Source organism: Henckelia pumila, chromosome 1 (genome assembly GCF_033568475.1).
Source record: "Henckelia pumila isolate YLH828 chromosome 1, ASM3356847v2, whole genome shotgun sequence".
In the NCBI taxonomy this organism is placed as follows: Eukaryota; Viridiplantae; Streptophyta; class Magnoliopsida; order Lamiales; family Gesneriaceae; genus Henckelia; species Henckelia pumila.
In genome coordinates this window covers 17,021,614-17,043,018 of record NC_133120.1, presented here as the reverse complement: position 1 = coordinate 17,043,018, position 21,405 = coordinate 17,021,614, and positions in this window count along the sequence as shown.

Below are 21,405 nucleotides of genomic sequence, written 5' to 3'. Positions count from 1 at the left end.
CGTGATTGGCAACCACGGGTCGATTAGTAATGAAATCGATCATCCTAAAATATAATATATGATATTATCGTTGTATGCATGTTTAGACTAAATTGTATGAATCCCGCAAGCATACAAATTTTAAATGATGAGACAAATTTTCAAAATTAAAATCCCTCATTTTAAATATGATTTAAAATTGATATCAAGATAAATAAAGGAAATTTAAATATTGTTTAAATGTTCCTACCTTCCATCAACGATCAATGTATGAGATGCTACCCGCGGATACGGTCCGGCTCATATTATTGGGGGGGCCCGTTCATCGGAAAGCTGTACATTGGATCGACACATGTTGTAAGTTGGATGGAACTCCCATGGGATTGGCTCATATTATTGGGGATCCACATGGCGACCGTCCATCACAACTTGATATTGATGGGTCATCTTGACATGTCACAATAAACGGCGTCATATTATTGGGCCCTTATTGAACATGAGGTAAAAACATGGAGGTTGCTTTGGAAGCAATTGGGCTCTACCTTTTGAAAATTATGGTTGGCTGATATTATTCGGGACTATAGTTTGTCAATTGGACTCCATGTTCCCACTAAAGAAAATGTTTCTCGTTTTCACTAGAGAGTAGTGAAATCGTTAAAATAGTGGGAGTGAGATTCATAAAATAAATTTCGCCTATTTTATGTCTTAGTAAATTAATTAAACAATCACTGATTATTGTCTGTTTTTTTTCAGTATTTCATTAAGATGAATTCGCGCATTCCACTATTCTCTATTCTCGAACAAAATAAACTGACTAGCGCAAACTATACGGAATGGTTCCGTAAGTTGAAGATTGTCTTGACCTCGGAGAAGATGTTCTACGTGTTAGAAAAATCTCCTCCGAAGGAAGCACCAGCTAATATAAGTCCGGAAGAGTTGGCCAAACTTGATAAATGGTGGGACCATGATATCAAGACCAAATGCTATATGCAAGCTTCGATGTCTGATGAACTCAAGAGGCGATTTGAGGATACCGTGAATGCTGCTGACATTCACGTACAACTCAAGGACCTTTTTGGGGCTCAATCGAGAGCTGAAAGGTTCACTACTGTAAAAGAGTTAATGACGTGTCGCATGCGTGAAGGGACTTCGGTCCGTGATCATGGGGTACGCGTGATTTGGCTCATTCAGAAGTTGGTAACGCTTGAATTGTTATTGGAGCATGAACTCAATGTGGACTTATTACTTCTATCTCTTCCTTCATCGTTTGATGGTTTTGTGGTGAATTTCAATATGAACAAGATAGAGGCCTCCCTTGAAGAGATGGTCAATATGCTTGTAACTTATGAAGCCACTTTAAAGAAGGATAAACCAGTTCTCTTGGTGGGCTCCTTTCTTCTGCTAAGAAGGGTCCAAGTACAAAGGGTAAGAAACGTTCTGCCCCATCCAAGAAAACCGGACCCGAGAAGAAGAACAAGACAAAGGCTTCAAACATGGAAAAGTCCAAGGATGTTTGCCATCACTACAAGAAACCCGGTCATTGGAAACGTAACTGCAAGGAATATCTAGAGCAGTTGCGAACTGCGAAGGGTATGTTTTATATTGAAATAAATGTTTCACTTAATACTACTTATGGGGTATTGGATACCGGATGTGGATCTCACATTTGCAATGATTTGCAGGTGAAGACAAGAAGTCGCAAGCTTAGAATGAGTGAGACCCAGCTGAGGCTCGGAAATGGTTCTAGAGTTGAAGCCAAAGCTGTGGGAGACATTTATTTAATTTTGCAGAACGATTTTAAGTTACTTTTGAGAGATGTTTTATTTGTTCCAGACTTGATTAAAAACATTATTTCTGTTTCTATGCTTGATAGAGATGGTTTTTCTTGCAATTTTGTGAATGAGATTTGCAATATTTACAAGAATGAATGTTTGATTGAAAATGAACAACTTGAAAACGATCTATATAACTTAAAATTAAAAGACGTTCCAATAAATTATGTTGATAAACCGGTAACAACAAACAAAAGGAAAATCGATAGTCAAAACCCGGCAAACCTTTGGCATGCTAGGCTAGGTCATATTTCATCAAGGAGGATGAACAAGCTAGTGGGAGAGGGCATGTTTGATATGTCTGATATTAACTCTCTACCTACTTGTGAGTCCTGCCTGAAAGCAAAAATGACTAAATCTCCTTTCAAAGGAAAACCTGAGCATAGTCAAAATATATTGGATTTGATCCATACAGATGTTTGCGGACCATTTAGTATTGGTACAAAATTTGGTCACACCTACTTCATTACCTTTAATGATGATTATTCTAGGTATGGGTACTTATATTTGATGAAATATAAGTCTGAATCATTTGAAAAGTTCAAAGAATTCAAGGCTGAAGTAGAAAACAAAATAGGTAAGAGGATTAAAGCACTTCGATCAGATCGAGGTGGAGAATACTTGAGTACCGAGTTTTTGAGCTATCTAAAAGAGAATGAGATTCTATCTTAGTGGACTCCTCCTATGACACCTCAGCTTAATGGTGTTTCGGAGCGTCGCAATCGAACTTTGTTGGACATGGTTCGATCCATGATGAGCTTCACTGAGCTCCCACCTTCGTTTTGGGGCTATGCTCTTGAAACGGCGGTATTGTTGTTGAACAACGTTCACACTAAAGCAGTGAACAAAACATCATACGAGTTATTGAATGGCAAAGCTCCTAAGTATTCGTACTTGAGGATTTGGGGATGTCCTGCTTACGTGAAGCAGACAGTGGGAGATAAGTTGGATAGTCGATCCACCTTATGTTATTTTGTAGGGTATCCGAAGAATTCTATCGGATATTATTTCTATCATCCTACTGAAACAAAAGTGTTTGTTTCAAGGAATGCCACCTTCTTGGAGAAGGAGTTCTTATTGGATAAGAAAGGCAAGATGATGGAACTCGAAGAAATTCGAGAAGAACCCAAGATACAAAATAATGATCCTGCACCTCAGGAACCATTGATTGACACGCCTATTACTAGAAGATCCGAGAGGACTTCTAGGCCTCCTATTAGATATGGTTTTCTTCTTGAAGGAGATCAAAGTGAACCCGACATTGGATGTGATCCAAGAAACTTCAAGGAAGCAATTTCTGATGCAGATTCGAATTTATGGCTTGAAGCTATGCAGTCGGAAATAGATTCGATGCATACAAACCAAGTTTGGACTTTAGTAGATCCTCCCGATGGAATTGTTCCAATAGGGTGTAAATGGATCTATAAGAGAAAACTTGGGCCTGATGGAAAGGTACTGACCTACAAGGCACGATTGGTGGCAAAAGTTTATACTCAAAGACAAGGAGTTGACTATGATGAAGCTTTTTCACCAGTCGCAATGTTCAAGTCCATAAGAATTCTTATTGCCATATCAGCATGGTATGACTATGAGATATGGCAAATGGATGTGAAGACTGCATTTCTTAATGGAAACATTAAGGAAGAAATCTATATGATGCAGCCCGAGGGATTCACATCCATGGGAAGCGAGCATAAGGTATGCAAGCTTCAGAGATCGATCTATGGTCTCAAACAAGCATCAAGAAGTTGGAACCAGAAATTTTATGAAACAATAAAAGATTTTGGTTTCATCAAGAACCCGGAGAAACCGTGCGTGTACAAGAAAGTAGTTAAGGATGCTGTGACATTCTTAGTACTTTATGTTGATGACATCTTACTCATTGGGAATGATGTAGGGATGTTGCAGTCAACAAAGATATGGTTATCAGGTAGATTCTCGATGAAGGATTTGGGTGAGGCGTCCTATATTCTAGGGATACAGATCTATAGAGATAGATCTAAGAGAATGATAGGACTTACTCAAGCTACCTACATCGACACTATATTGAAAAGGTTTTCAATGGATGAGTCCAAGAGAGGACATCTACCTATGTGTCATGGAGTCTCTCTATCCAAGTATATGTGTCCCAAGACTGACGAAGAGATAGAGAAAATGACACACATACCATATGCGTCAGCCATAGGGAGTATCATGTATTGGATGATATCCACCAGACCGGATGTGGAATTTGCTCTGAGTGTCACGAGCAGATACCAAGCCAATCCCGGTCAAATGCATTGGAAAGCCGTGAAGGATATTCTTAAGTACTTGAGAAGAACTAAGAATATATTCATGGTTTATGGAGGAAGAGAACTGAAATTGGAAGGCTATACCGACTCTAGCATCCAAAGTGACGTGGATGACTCGAAGTCAACCTCTGGATTTGTGTTCATTCTCAATGGCGGTGCTGTCTCTTGGAAGAGTTCCAAGCAGGACACCACAACGGATTCCACCACTGAGGCAGAATACATTGCGGCATCAGCTGCTGCTAAAGAGGCCGTTTGGATGAGGAATTTTGTCTAAGAGTTGGGCGTTATTCCTGAAGCTGTTGGTCCAGTCCCGGTGTACTGTGACAACACGGGTGCCGTTGCTCAGGCAAAGGAACCAAGGTCTCATCAAAGATCCAAACACGTACTGAGGAAATACCACATCATCCGGGAGATCGTGGAAAGAGGAGACATCACTGTCGAGAGAGTGGCCTCTGCAGACAATATCGCGGATGCACTTACTAAGCCCTTGCTAGGACCATTATTTGACAAACATCGCGAAGCAATGGGACTACGTAGTATGACTAGTTGGCTTTAGGGCAAGTGGGAGATTGAAAGAGTGGGTGCCCGGTGAGCCAACTTGTGGCTAAGGGCTTTTATGACTCTATGTATAAACAATCTTTTGTTTAATATAATTTATACTTATATAATGGCATTTACTTTATCTTTTATCATATTATTATGTTGTGACATACTATAAGATGTTTAGATAAAGACCTTGAATATACTATAGTGTATGTAAGATGTGGTGGCACATGGGGATGGCTATCATGAAACACATCTTATAGTCACTGTATATTCTAAATAGTTCCTAGTCGATTGAGCCGTCCGTTAATAAGGATAACGATCGCTCGAGATTGAGACTAGCATTTGCGATGCCGAGTACCACGTTTCATTGGTATGGAACATAGAGATGTTCAAAGCATGCAAATGGATATTCATACGATGAATGATCGAACTACCCTATCCGGACTTTTCAAGTGGTTATCACTTATCGAGTGGATAAAGTCCGTGGTTTTGGCTGTACACCATTAGTCCTTACTACTTGAAACATCATTGAGACTCTATATACTAGTACTGTACTTTGACTCGTTTACCGACTCTATTGGGGTCATCAGGTGTCGGGATTGGGTACAGTTATGACACATATAGGAGTCGATGCTTTGTTGTCAAGGATTCACCACATACTTGCAAGTGTGGATATCCTATGCAATCTGAGGAGATATTAGTGTGACGAATCTCTGGCCAGAGTACATGATGTGTTTTAAGAAATGGTTTCTTAGTAGCACATGAGATGTCACTATTTGATGTTCAAGATGCATTGCATAGTTATAGAATCTCGAATGACTCTCGATTTACCAATGGTTGTTGATTCGATCGGGATATATGGATGAAGGGACCGTACTGTACGCTAACCAAAATCTATTGGTTCTTGCAGGCACTATCAGTGATACCTAGGGAATCATGGGGCGATGTTTCTAGGCGCTCTTACCATGATTTGATGGGCAAGTCGGAAATTGTTGTTTCGAGTCACAAGGAGTTGTGAGCCCACAACTAGTTGTATCCCTGAACCATTGAGGGTCACACAAGTAATGGATTTCTAATCCCCGTTGAGATAATTAAATTTAAAGAGTTAAATTTAGTGAATAAAGAAGTGGGACTTCTTATTTAAGAATAGAGGGAGTAAGATTTCCTAAAATGACATAGTGATGGACATTTTTGGAAACCACTGAATTCGGATTCAGAAAATTTATCTTGACTTTAAAAGATGCAGAAATGGTTTCTGTGCACATTGGTGAAATTGGTTTATCAATCTGAGTCACGATGAATTTTATATTAATTTCTGAACATGCGGGCTTTGCTTGTCAGGCTTGAACTTAGGACTAATGGGCCCTAAGCTGTTAGCAGCCCACATTATAAATAAGTTATTGCAGTACAGAAATTACTCACAACTTACACTCAGATTTTCGAAAACCCTAGCCTCCAGTCTAGGAATTTCGGCCGCCCCCCCTCTCTCTGTCTTAGAGAATTTTTAGTCTGCGAATTTCGAATTTGCAGTCTGAATTAGCAGATCATATCTGTTCTATCTCTTCGTAGAAACTTCTGATAGACTTTCTAGTGCAGTCTATCAGAGGGATTAAACTTCTGTTCGTGGACCTGATTGAAGAATTGTTCTTTCATTAGTTCCTGGGATATACAACAAGAGCAGTTTAATCTGTTGGTGTCCATAATCTCGTTTCGAGATTTTAAGGTAATATTTATATTGTTTAAATTTTATATTATCAATTTTAATCGTAGGAATTTTATACCAATATGGAATCGTTCCATATAAAAAAAAAATTTAAAACTTCCGCTGCACCGGGTATCACTTTCTTTTTCAATCCGGGGAACGACCGTGTTCCAACATAAGGACCTCGTTTCTAATCATCTAATCTCGAATAATCAAACAGTCGATAATAAAAGTCAAGACAGAATAAGTAAAAAAAATTATTTTTTTAAAAGAACATACCAGGACCCCGTGCACACCTCTGTGCAAGGGTCCACGCATTTATCTGAAGTGGACACGGACCCCGCACCACCTCCGTGTCCGGGTTCATGTGAAATCAATGCACTAAAAACCCAAATTTCAGTCTCACCACACGGACCCTCACCTGGAGGTGGCACGGGGTCCGTGCATGATCAAAACAGCAAACTCCAACAATGCAAAGATACACGGACCCTTGCACGGACGTGGCACTGGGTCCGTGCCCTATTACACCAGCAAAAGAAATAGGCATGACAAATCAGATTCTCAAGGCCAAATCCACTCAACACATATAATTCAACATGGATTTCAACTAGAAACTCATAAAAGGTCATACAAGCAGTTCTAGAGTTATTCGAATATTACATGAACATAAAACATGCTTCAGTTCTGAATTACAAAGCCCAAAATACAATCAAGTTCGAATAAACAACTCGACTTCTAAACACCTAGTCCTCACTTCTATCAAATCAACCACCTAGCCATGCGTTCTCTGACTCGGTCATGCCCCACCTTTCACCAAGCACACATACAAAGACAAGACAACAGCCAGATAAACTGGTGAGAATAATATTCCCAGAATAAGCAACCCAACATGCTATATCAAATAATATATCAACTCATGATATACAATTAACAACAATGCAATTCAAATAGAAATCTAAAATGAAATGCATGTCTTTAAAATCCGGGATTTTCAAGTCGGATAATAAAAAGGTAATTCGGTTCTTCTCTTCTTCTGTTGGGAATCCCGAGGATGAAATATCAAACCAATCACACCGACTCTCCCTTTGAGGTGGATAATGTATATTTCAATCCTCTAGACTCTGAAGCAACTATAAAGAGTTGATCGGCCATTGTAGTAATTTTCCTACTAATGCCACATGACTATAATTCCCAGAATATCTAATTCAAAATGAAACGAATCATTTTGCTCAATATGAATGCAGTGCAAATCATAACTCATTCAAGTAAATTCAAGTAAATCAATTAACATGCAAGTATGTGATTTCTTCGAAACACTCGAATCAAGTCGGATTCGAGTAACTCGTTCCATTCAAGTCTAAGTCGTCTTATACCTTTCTCGATGCTTCGGAAGTTCCAATCTGTAGAAACGGTTGATAATCTCATATAAAAACTCATAAAACTCAAAAAAATCTACAAGAGAGGAAATCAATACTATACCGACTTCAATCTCCAAAACGATACGAATTCTGTCAACTCCAAACTCCACGACCTTCAAACCAATCTAAAAATAATTAAAAAAGGACCGATATTAACAATCTAACCCAACGGAATATGGTTCAACAACTCAAGCGAATTGAAATTCCAAAACTCAAACTGGCGGCATAACTGCTATAATTCGACAAATCCGAAATCACAGACATCAGTATAATTATCGAAACAACTCACATCATCTATAATCTCAACAAAACAACTCAATATCACCAAATCTCAAAACACAAATTTCAAATAAAAGCTTCAAAAATTATAAAAATTCTAAACGACGTTCTTTTTCTGATCCAACTGAGAGTAAACGATAAGAGCTAGCTGAAAAACATCGTACTAAAAAATAATTGAATTCCAATGACATCCAAAAAATGAAATATATCCGATAGAAGAAAAACTTACGATAGAATGGAGCCTTCGTTGCCGAGATAGTCAAACTAGCTTCGAATTAAAATTCTACTGGACGGATTGAGCGGAATCAAAATTCTGAAAGCTTGAAGATGGCGTTCCAATGATTCAATGGAGGGAGAGGTGTGAAGGAGATGGATGAAGTGAAGGAGAAAAGTCAAAGCAGGCTTAAATATCTAATAAAGTCCGAATTTGCACATTAGTCCCTGAAAATTTCAAAAATTTTAAAATAGACCCTGATCAATATCAAATAGGCCCTCGAATTCTACAATCTCCAAATACCTCTAATAAACTCAATTAAGATAATTCTAGGGCGTTACAATTCTCCCCCTCTAAGAATAGATTTCGTCATCAAAATCGAATAAGATCAATCTCATAAGATAAGAATAAATAACCAGAATAGAAATAAGAACTCACATCATCAGAATAACTCTTGAAATCACTGTCTCATGTCATATTCTGTCTCCCAAGTCGTTTCCTCGACTCCATGACGGCTCTAATGAACTTTCACCAAAGGAATAAACTTGGTTCAGAGCTGCTTCTCCTTTCGGTCAAGGATCTGAATCGGTCGCTCAAAGTATCTCAGGGTCTCGTCAAGTTCGTCTTCGTCAGGCTGAAGTATATGAGAAGGATCCAGATGATATTTTTTTCACATAGAGACGTGAAAGTGAATACCAGATAAAGAAGGAGGAAGTGCTAATCTATAGGCAAGATCGCCTATCTTCTCTAGAATCTCGTACAGACCGATGAATCTAGGTGACAACTTTCCTCTCTTCCCGAATCTAACTATGCCTCTGAAAGGAGAAATCTTCAGAAATACACGGTCTCCCTGATCGTAACTCAGAGGTATACATCTAATATTTGCATACTTTGCCTGCCTGTCCTGTTCAGTATTCATTCTCAATCGAATAATCTTCACCTGCTCAGCCATGTCACGAATCATATTTGGTCCCAAATCAGGCGACTCAGAAATCTCATCCCAGTATAAAGGAGACCAGTAGTTCTTCCCATACAATGCTTCAAAAGGTGTCATACCAATACTCGTCTAGAATCTGTTGTTGTACGAAAACTCCACAAGAGGCAAAGAATCCTGCCAACTAGTGCCAAAGTCAAGCACCATGGCTCGTAACATACCCTCCAGAGTCTGAATCGTTCGCTCTGACTGACCGTCGGTCTGAGGATGATAAGTTGTACTCAAGTGAAAACAAGTACCAAGAGCCTCCTGAAGACTGTTCCAGAAGTGAAAAGTAAACCGAGGATCTTGGTCTGAAACAATCGACTTCGGCACTCCGTGCAATCTCACAATATCCTTGACATACAAATCGGACAATCTGATCATGACGATAAGTAATCCGGTACGGAATAAAGCAGGCAAACTTCGTCAATCTGTCGATCACTAACCAAATAGAATCATAACCTCGGACTGATCGCGGTAGTTTCATGACGAAATCCATCGATATGTGATCCCATTTCCATTCAGGAACAGGTAAACTATGCAACATGCCTTTCGGTCTATTCCTCTCTGCTTTCACCTGTTGACAATTCAGACATCAGGACACATATCTCGTGGGATCCCTCTTCATCAGCTTCCACCAGAACTGATTCTTCAGATCGTAATATATCTTCAGGCCACCTGGATGAACATTGAACCGAATGCAAAGAGCCTCTCGAAGAATACGCTGTCTCAACTCAGAAATATCAGGCACAACAATACGGTTATTCACAAAAAAAACATAATCCATTACCTGAAACTCGAACTGATGCCCAGATCTGACTTTCTCTACCGAATTCTGAATGCTAGGATCAGACTTATGTGCTTCTTTGATCATCACAAATAACTCTGGATCGTCTTGAATAGAAAAAATTCTGATATTCCTCCTATCTGATTCAAACTCCAGACGAGAAGTGCAACAGTCGTCGATTAACTGGGAAACACCGATTGTAGAAAGAGATAAGGAACAAAGCTTTCGGCTTAATGCATCAGCAACTGCATTCGACTTCCCCGGATAATACTTGATTTCACAGTCAAAATCCTTCAACAAATCCAACCATCTCCTCTATATCATATTCAGTTATGACTGTGAAAACAAATATTTCAAGATTTTATGATCTGAAAAGATTTCAAAGGTCTCAACCGTACAGGTAATGACACCAGATCTTCAAAGCAAAAACAATTGCTGCCAGCTCAAGATCATGAACCGGATAACGAGTCTCGTGCAGCTTCAGCTGCCTTGATGCATACGCTGTCACATGCTTATGCTACATAAGAACACATCCCAAACCTTGGTGAGAAGCATCACAATATACCGAAAAACCACCAGTACCTGACGGAATAGCATGAATCGGAGCACTAGTCAATCTCCTCTTCAAATCAACAAAACTAGTCTCACAAGCCTTAGTCCAGACAAAAGGCGCATTCTTATGAGTCAGCTGGGTAATCATCTTCATAATAGATGAGAAACCCTCGATGAATCAACGATAATAACCAGCAAAACCCATAAAACTTCGGATCTCAGGCACAGATGTCGGTCTAGGCCAATTCATGACAGATTCAATCTTGCTGGGATCAACTGAAATCCCATCTCCAGAAATAATGTGACCGAGAAAGACGACTCGGTCCAACCTGAACTCACACTTAGACAGCTTGGCAAACAACTGCTCAGTCTGCAAAATCTGCCAAACGATCCTCAAGTGCTCTGCATGGTCAGTACCGCTCTTCGAATAGATAAGGATATCATCAATGAATATAATAACAAACTCATCCAAATAACGCTGAAAGATACGGTTCATCAAACCCATAAAAACTGCTGGAGCATTAGTCAAACCGAACGACATGACTATAAACTCGAAATGACCATACCTCGTTCTGAAAGCAGTCTTAGGCACATCTTCTTCACGAAATCTCAGCTGATAATAACCCGATCTCAGATCGATTTTAGAATAGACAAAAGAACCCTGTAGTTGATCAAAAAGGTCATCTATCCAAGGTAGTGGATACCTAATCTTTACCGTTGCTTGATTCAATTGGCGGTAATCAATACAGAGTTGCATAGATCCGTCTTTCTTCCGCACAAAGAGAACAAGAGCACCCCAAGGCGATACACTAGGTCTGATGTATCCCTTGGAAATCAAGTCTTCAAGATGCTCTTTCAACTCCTTCAGTTCAACAGGAGCCATTCGGCAAGGATCTTTAGAAATTGGTTGCGTACCTGATGTCAACTCAATGCTGAATTCGACCTCACGAATAGGAGGCAATCCTGGAATCTCATCCGGGAAAACATCAGCGAACTCCCTAACCATTGGTATATCAACCAACTCAGGGCTAGATTTCTAAACATCAATCGCATAAATCAAGAATCCCTCTGCTCCCTTATGTAACAATCGAGTCATCGACAAAACAGATATTAAAGGAATTCTAGATCGAGAACCCTTACCAAAGAATTTCCACTCCTCTACATCTTTGGTCTGAACCTAACCACTTTCTGAAAACAATCGACTGTAGCCCTGTACTTGGTTAAAGCATCTATACCAACTATGTAGTCAAAATCGGATAAACCAAGAACAATACAATCTAATTCAATCAAATTTCCTTCAGAGTGAAATTCACAGTTCCAAACTAATTTCACATATACAATTCCCCCACCCAAAGGTAAAGTAACGGCGACTACAGCAGGCAAAGGCTCAGTAGATAAAGCATGCATCAACACAAATTGTTCAGATATAAAAGAATGAGAATCACCCGTATCTATCAAAACATGAGCAGGATAACCAAAAATCGAACAGTTACCTGCTATAACATCTCCAGAAGCTGCCTGGGACTGATCCTCGGTCAAAGAAAAAACTCTCGCCTACTGTCTTGGAGGCTGATTCTAATTCTTGTTGCCTCCCTAAAGTGTCTGCTGCTGAGACTGGAAAGAGTAGACCGCAGACTCCTGCCTCACTGGCTGTGCTGACTATCTAGAAGACTTCCCACTTCTATCTTGCTCAGAGCCACGCTGAGGACAAGATCTGGCAAATTGTCCCATCTGGTTACAGATATAGCAGCTTCCAAAAATACCTCTACACTGATCACTAGAGTTACAACCTCCGCATTTGGTACAAGTCATACCTGACTGACCAGAACTCTGCCTCGATCCAAACTGTTTCGAGCCGCTAGAACTCGATGAGCTGCTTTCGGGCTTCTTAAATTGTTTCCCCTTTGGACGGAAGTAATCCTTTCTATTGTTTCTACTGTTGCCTCCTTCAGATCTTGTTGGCTGATTCTGATACTGAGACAGCTGATTATGAAACTAATACGGCTGATTCCAAAACTGTCTCTGCTGCTGAGGCACAAACTGAGCTCCTCTCTGTCTCATTAAACCTGCTTCAGATCCCTTCGCATGATTCATAGCATCCACAAAATTATCAAGCCTAGTAGTGTTTACCAACATAAAGATATCGGGGTTCAAGCCATTAATGAACTGGTCGGCTTTTGCTACTTCGTTTTCGGCAAAGTACGGTGCAAACTTCAGCAACCTATCAAACTTAGACACATACTCCTCAATATTTAGGTTCCTTTGTTTCAGATTAGCAATCTCGGCTACCTTATCCTTCCTATAAGACACTGGAAAGAAACGCTTATAGAATTCAGTCTTGAACAAACTCCAAGTGACAATTGTACCTCGGTTTCTCAAGAGCCTTTTTCATCGAAATCCACCAGCTCTTAGCAACGCCCTGCAACTGATGAATCACTAACCTGATTTGGGGATCGTCAGAATAATCGAGAGAATCGAACAGTTGATCAATGTCCTCAAGCCAACTCTCACAGTCAATTGCATTCTTAGAACCCTTCAAGGTTGGTGGCTTAAAATATTGGAACCTCTTCAGTAAGGTCTCCATTGGCGTTGTTATGACATCCATCTGATCAGTTTTGGTACTAGCCTGTTTATTCAAAGGAGTTACTGCTGGTCGTTCCCTGTTCAAAACTCTTCAAGGTGCCATCTGATAATTAAAGGGTTAGGACACAAAAATATCTAAATCTCTACACCTCAGTGCCCTTCAACCTCTTGAGAATTCGGATTCGAATAGGAACCAAAATACAGTTTGTATCTCAAGTAGTTCATGCTTTATAAATTAAATCACATACTCATGTAATTCAAATAATCTTCAAATAATAAAGAATACTCGCATGGAATTAAATAATCAATTAAATAATTCAATCACATGCGAGAAACCAGTTCAAACAGACTCGATCTACCCCCCTCGTTTCTAAATTCAATCCAAGATCTTATCGCTCCGATACCACTTAATGTGAGGACCTCGTTTCTAATCATCTAATCTCGAATAATCAAACAATTGATAATAAAAGTCAAGACAGAATAATTAAAAAAAATATTTAAAAGAACATTCCCGAACCCCGTGCACACCTCCGTGCAAGGGTCCGCGCATTTATCTGAAGTGAACACGAACCCCGAACCACCTCCGTGTCCAGGTTCGTGTGAAATCAATGCACTAAAAACCCGAATTTCTGTCTCACCACATGGACACTCACCCGGAGGTGGCACGGGGTCCGTGCATGATCAAAACTGCAAACTCCAACAATGCGAAGGTACACGGTGAAAGAGTGGGTGCCCTGCTAGCCAACTTTTGGCAGAGGGTTTTTGATGACTCTTATTGTATACAATCTTTGTTTGATGTAATTTACACTCTTTTGGCATTTACTTTATCTTTTGTCATATTGTTATGTTGTGACGTACTATACGATGTTTAGATAAGGACCTTGAATATACTGGAATGCATGTAAGATGTGATAGTGAATATGGATGACTATCATGAAACACATCTTATAATCACTGTGTATTCTAAACCAGTTCCTAGTCAATTGATCCGTCCGGAATGAGGATAAGGATCGCTCGAGATTGAGTCTAGCATTTGCGATGTCGAGTACCACGTTTCATGGGTATGGAACATGGAGATGTTCAAAGCATGCAAATGGATATTCATTGGATGGATGATCAAAATACTCTATTCGAACTTTCCAAGTGGTTCTCACTAATTGAGTGGATAAATTCGTGGTTTTGGTTGTACACCATTAGTCCTTACTACTTGAAACATCATGGAGACTCTATATGCTAGTACTGCACTTTGACTCATTTATCGACTCCATGAGGGTTATCAAGTGTCGAGATTGGGTGCAGTTACGACACATATATGAGTCAATGCTTTGTTGTCAAGGATTCACCACTCGCTTGTGAGCGTGGATATCCTATGCGATCTGAGGAGATATTAGTGTGACAAATCTCTGGCCAGAGTACATGATGAGCTTTAGGTTACCTGGTTTCCTAGTTGCACATGCGATGTCACTGTTTGATCTTCAAGATGTATTGCATGGTTATCGAATCTTGAAAGACTCTCGATATACCAATGGTTGTTGATTCGATCGGGATATTTGGATGAAGGGACCGTATTGTACGCTAATCGAAACCCACTGGTTCTTGCAGGAACTATCAGTGATACCTAAGAAATCATGGGGCGATGTTGCTAGGCACTCTTACCATGATTCGATGGGAAAGTCGGAAATTGTTGTTCCGAGTCACAAGTAGTTGTGAGCCCACGACTAGCTGTATCCCTGAACCATTGAGGGTCACACAAGTAATAGATTTCTAATCCCCATTGATATAGTTAAATTTAATGAGTTAAATTTAGCGAACGAGAAGTAGGACTTATTATTGTTGAATAGAGGGAGTGAGGGATCCTAAAATAACATGGGAATGCCATTTTTGGAAACCACTGAATTCGGATTAAAAAAATTTATCTTGACTTTAAAATATGCAGAAAAGGTTTCTGTACACATTGGTAAAATTGGTTTATCAATTTGAGTCACGATGAATTTGATATTAATTTCTGAACATACGGGCTTTGCTTGTCAGGCTTGAACATAAGACTAACGGGCCCTAAGATGTTAGCAGCCCATGTTATAAATAAGTTATTCCAGTACAGAAATTAGATACAACACTTCATAAAATTTTCGAAAACCTAGAGTTTTTCTCTCTAGGGTTGGCCGACCCCTCTCTCCCATTCTCGAAAATTCCAGACTGCAATTTTTGAATTTGCAGTCTGGTTTAACAAACCAGATCTGTTAACCACTTCGTAAAAACTTCTGATAGAATTTCTAGTGTAGTCTGTCAGAGGGATTATATTTCTGTTCGTGGACTTGATTCGGGTGTTGATCGAGGCATCGGTTCCTGGGATATACAAGAAGATCAGATTTATCTGTTGAAGTCCATGTTGGAACACGTTTTCAGATCATAGATCTGATACCCGGTGCTGCGGAAGTCTAAAAATTTTTATATGGAAAGATTCCATATCATGGGTATCAAATCCTAACGATTAAATTATGCAAGTAAAATAATAATAACAATTAATATTTTACCTCTTCAAGCTATGGCTTGATTATGGACTCCAACAGATTAAATCTGCTCTTGTTGTAAATCCCAGGAACTGATGACTTTCTCGATCAATCTCCGAAATTTGGTCCAAGAACAGAAAACTAAAACCCTCTGATTGATTGCACTAGAAATCAATCAGATGTTTATCGAAGAGATTAAACAGATTTGATCTGTCAATTCAGAATGTAATTTTTCATAAAAATCACAGACAGAATTCTCTCAAAAAGGGACAGGATTTTTGAAAAACCCTTTAGAATATATTATATGATTTTCGAAAATTGCAAGATGGAATCACATAGTATTTTTGAAAACTACACATATATATATATATATATATAATTTCTAGACTAGATTAAGTTATAAGTCTATTAGGACACTAACTCCTTAGGGCCCACGATCCATAACTTAAGCCCAACAAGCAAAGCCTGTTATTCTAGAAATTAATATAAAATTCATCATGACTCCAATTGATAAACTGATTTCACCAATGTACACAGAAACCATTTTTGCACCTTTTAAAGTCAAGATAATTTTTCTGAATCCGAATTCAGTGATTTCCAAAAATGTCCATCCCTATGTCATTTTAGGAAATTCCACTCCCTTTAATTTAGAAGTCCAACTTCTCTTTCATTAAATTTAACTCTTCAAATTTAACTATCTCAACGGGGATTAGTAATCCATTACTTGTGTAGCCCTCAATGGTTCAGGGATACTGTAGTGACCCGTATCCAGAATTAACGATTAATGAATAATTAATCGTGTAATCATGTTTAGATTAAGTAAAACATAATTAAGGAAATTCCAAATTGGTTAACGGAGTCCAGAAATGGATTCAAGACACTCGGTAATGGTCGGGAAGGTTCCGGTGGTTCGGATGGATCGGAGGATCCGAACCAAAGATCGGAGGATCCAAACGGTTTCGGAGGATCCGAACTCGGATCGGAGGCTCCGAAGATAATGCATCATGGGTGACATCATTGATGGGACTTCGGAGGATCCGAAGTCAGGATCGGAGGCTCCAAACAGGAACGGAGGCTCCGAAGTCACGAACGGGGGATTCAAACCAGTTAGGAGGATCCGAAGTCGAGTTCGGATGGCCCGAACTTTGCCTATAAATAGAGGTCCGAAATTTCATTTTCAACTCGCACCTCTTCTTTTCCTCTCTCAATTCCCAGGCCTTCTAACTCGGATCTAGGGAGTTCTAGGCATCCTATTCGGAATCCAAAAGTGGCATAGCGATCCCGACGTCGAGGCGAAGATGTGCCTAAGTTTTGAGGTAATTGTCATCAGCGGGCTGACGACGGACGCAGGTATAGCTATGGTCTCCTTAAATTATTTAGGAGTATGCAATAGCTTAGTTAAGACTTTTAGAGCTGAATTATTGATGCATGGGTATTTGCATTGTAGAGCTGATATAGTCTTGGAACCTAGAGTGGGACTGGTAGGAACTGCCTGTAGAAAGGTACGTAAGTACAGACTGAGATAGCCAGCGGGTTTTGCATGCTTATATGTTGCATTTGTGTGTCATATTATTATGCAGCATGTGCATATCATATTGTGCCTGTCCAAATTGTGAGATGAGCCATGTAGGGCCTCTCAGCCCTGTTTGGACGGTTGATGTCTAGGGCCCAGTGACTGACGGGTCATGGGTGGCTAGCATCGGGGGACACGGTCCACGTCCTGTAGGAATAAGCAGTGTACGCAGGGTTTGCTCCCCGGGTTGTACCACTCATGTCCTAGGCGCCATTACTGAGCAGTTATATAAAGTTATCCCAGATATGGATACCCTATCATTTGCATGCATCATATTTGTATGTTTTACCCAGTTTTTTCGTATTGAGCTTGGAGCTCAAGTCCAGTCTTTTTTATGTATCTGGACACCCCATTCGAAGGGGCAGGTGTAGGTGCAGGGTGGAGCACCAGGAGCTTGGAGTAGCCAGTGACCAGTGAAGGCAACAGGATTAGCTGTAGGTTTTGCCTTTAGGCTATTTATTCGATTTGGTTGTATAAATCGAATTGGTTTAACCGGTTGTATTCTGCCGGTCTATTTTTATTTAAGTCTTCCGCAGTGATTTATTTAATGCATGTTTAATTATGCTCTTAACTCTGATTAGGTAGCGGATCCAGGTAGGGTCGCTACAGATACAGCTAGCCGTGGGCTCACAACTCCTTGTGACTCGGAACAACAATTTCCGACTTACCCATCGAATCATGGTAAGAGCGCCTAGCAACATCGCTCCATGATTCCCTAGGTATCACTGATAGTGCCTGCAAGAACCAGTAGATTTTGGTTAGCGTACAGTACGGTCCCTTCATCCAAATATCCCGATCGAATCAAGAACCATTGGTACATAGAGAGTCGTTCGAGATTCGATAACTATGCAATGCATCTTGAAGATCAAATAGTGACATCGTATGTGCTACTAGGAAACCATTTAACCTAAATCACATCGAGTACTCTGGCCAGAGATTTGTCACACTAATATCTCCTCAGATCGCATAGGATATCCACACTCGCAAGCGTGTGGTGAATCCTTGACAACAAAGCATCGACTCCTATATGTGTCGTAACTGTACCCAATCCCGACACCTGATGACCCTCATAGAGTCGGTAAACGAGTCAAAGTATAGTACTAGCATATAGAGTCTCCATGATGTTTCAAGTAGTAAGGACTAATGGTGTACAACCAAAACCGCGGACTTATCCACTCAATTAATAATAACCACTTGGAAAGTCCGAATAGGGTAGTTCGATCATTCATCATATTAATATCCATTTGCATGCTTTGAACATCTCTATGTTCCATACCAATGAAAAGTGGTACTTGGCATCGCAAATGCTAGTCTCAATCTCGAGCGATCCTTATCCTTATTTGCGGACGGCTCAATTGACTAGGAACTGTTTAGAATATACAGTGACTATAAGACGTGTTTCATGATAGTGATCTCTCTTTATTCACTATCTCATCTTACTTACACTATAGTATATTCAAGGTCTTTATCAAAACAACAATAGTATATCACAATATAACATGATGAAGAAAAATAAAGAAAATGCCATTAATGAATGTAAATTATATTAAACAAAGATTGTTTACAATAAGAGACTCTCAAAGCCCTTAGCCACAACTTGGCTAGCGGGGCATCAACTCTTTCAATCTTCCACTTGCTCTACAGCCAACTAGTCATACTACATAGTCCCATGGCTTCGCGATGTTTGTCGAACAATGGTCCTGGAAAGGGCTTAGTAAGTGGATCAGCGATATTGTCTGCAAAGGCCACTCTCTCGACAGTGATGTCTCCTCTTTTTACGATCTTTCGGATGATGTGGTTATTCCTCAGTATGTGTTTGGATCTTTGATGAGACCTTGGTTCCTTTGCCTGAGCAACGGCACCAGTGTTGTCACAGTACAGCAGGACTGGACCAACAGCTTAAGGAATTACGCCCAACTCTTGGACGAAATTCCTCATCCAAACGGCCTCTTTAGCAGCAGCTGATGCTGCAATGTATTCTGCCTCAGTGGTGGAATCCGCTGTGGTGTCCTGCTTGGAACTCTTCCAAGAGACAGCACCGCCATTGAGCATGAATACAAATCCAGAGGTTGACTTCGAGTCATCCACTTCACTTTGGAAGCTAGAGTCAGTATAGCCTTCCAATTTCAATTCTCTTTCTTCATAAACCATGAATATATTATTAGTCCTTCTCAAGTACTTTAGAATATCCTTCACAGATTTCCAATGCATTTGACCGGGATTGGCCTGATATCTGCTCGTGACACTCAGAGCAAAGGCTACATCCGGTCTGGTAGATATCATCCCATACATAATACTACCTATGGCTGATGCATATGGTATGTGTGTCATTTTCTCTATCTCTTCGTTAGTCTTGGGAGACATAGACTTGGATAGAGAAACTCCATGACACATAGGTAGATGTTCTGTAGTGACCCAACCCGGATCCACTACCTAATCAGAGTTACAGTAAAAGCGCACGCAATAAAAGCATAAAGCTTAAAGTGCGGATAATTAAAATACAACAAATCCAATCGGCAGAATACAACCGACGATATCACAAGTGTATAAGTACTGTTATACAACCAAATCGAAGGTTCAGAGTAAATAAATCCCTACCCTCTACAACCTCACACACTCCCAAGCTCAATCCTGCTGAGAGCCGCCTGGACCGTCCAGCCTCAAACCTGTCCCGCCACAAGGTACACAACGAATACCCAAACACAGGGGCATGAGCTAGAACGCTCAATACGAAGCAATAATATAAATACAAATATGCGCACACAGATGATTTAAAACTCAAGTGAAAACACTTGCTCATGGCGCCAAAAATATACAGTACCGGCTAGAAAGCGACTCCGCGGGGTACTCGTATATTCTATATCAGGGCTGAGCCAACCCCATCCTGACCCGAATCCAAAACAGGATACAAGCCTCATGTGGAAGCTGTCATATCTGACTCGAGTCCAAAATGAGATCATTGTTCCCTATGGAGACTTTCAATGACTCACATCTCTCCGGATGCAGTCACACATAAAATCATGTATGTGCTAAGATGGTAAAACATGCTAAAACATGATAAAGCATATAGCACATACTCATGAAACATACATGCAAATATATCATGCCGGCTATCTCGGTCAGTACTTACGTACCTCTAACACTGCTGGACAAACCTAGCTCCACTGGCCTATACTCCAAGCCTACTAGTCCAGTCTACTGCTACTACAATGCAAATATCCATGCATCAACAATAAAGCTCTAAAAGCCTTAACTAAGCTAAACCGTACTCCTAAATTTTTTTAGGATTCCAAAGCTATACCTGCGTCCGTCGTTAGCCCTTTGCTGTCGATAGCCTCAAAACTAGGTCATAGCTCCGCGACGATGTCTAGATCACTAAGCCACTTCCGAATTATCAATAGGGCGCCTAGATCTCCCTATATTTGAGTTAGAAGGCTTTGGAATCAGAGAGAAGAGAGGGAATTGGTATGAGAAATGAGCATCTCGAAACCTATATTTATAGGCGACGTTTGGAACATCCGATCACGATCGGAACTTCCGATCTCCCCTTCGGAGCTTTCGATCGCCCGATATTACGTCAGCCATGATGTCACCTTGTTGACGTAACCAATGACGTGTGCCCTGAGTCCGATCGGAGCTTCCGATCTCGCCGACGGAGCTTCCGATCCTGACTTCGGAGCTTCCGATCCACTTCGGAACCTCCGAACTCCTCTTCGGATCGTCCAATCTACCTTGGACTAGTTAGGTACATTTTAGTAATTAATTACCTTAATTACCTCGATTAATTGCGGGTTACTACATTCTTCCCCACTTAAGAAATTTCGTCCTCGAAATTTAAGTATTAGAGGAAAATAGGAATAGTCAACCAAATAATCTTATTACCACTGAACAAGTACAGCTTGATATAATGAAATTCAAAATCTCAAAATAACTTGGGGTGCTCGGCTAACATCTGGCTCTCCAACTCCCAAGTAGCTTCCTCTGTCCCTCGGCGTTGCCACTGTACCATCAACAACGGTATACGCTTGTTACGAAGTACCTTGTCCTTCTTGTCAAGAATCCGCAGGGGTTTCTCCACATACGATAGATCCCGATCTACCTTTACCTCGGTCGGATGCAAAATATGCGTCTCGTCCGCCACATACTTCCTCAACAAGGACACG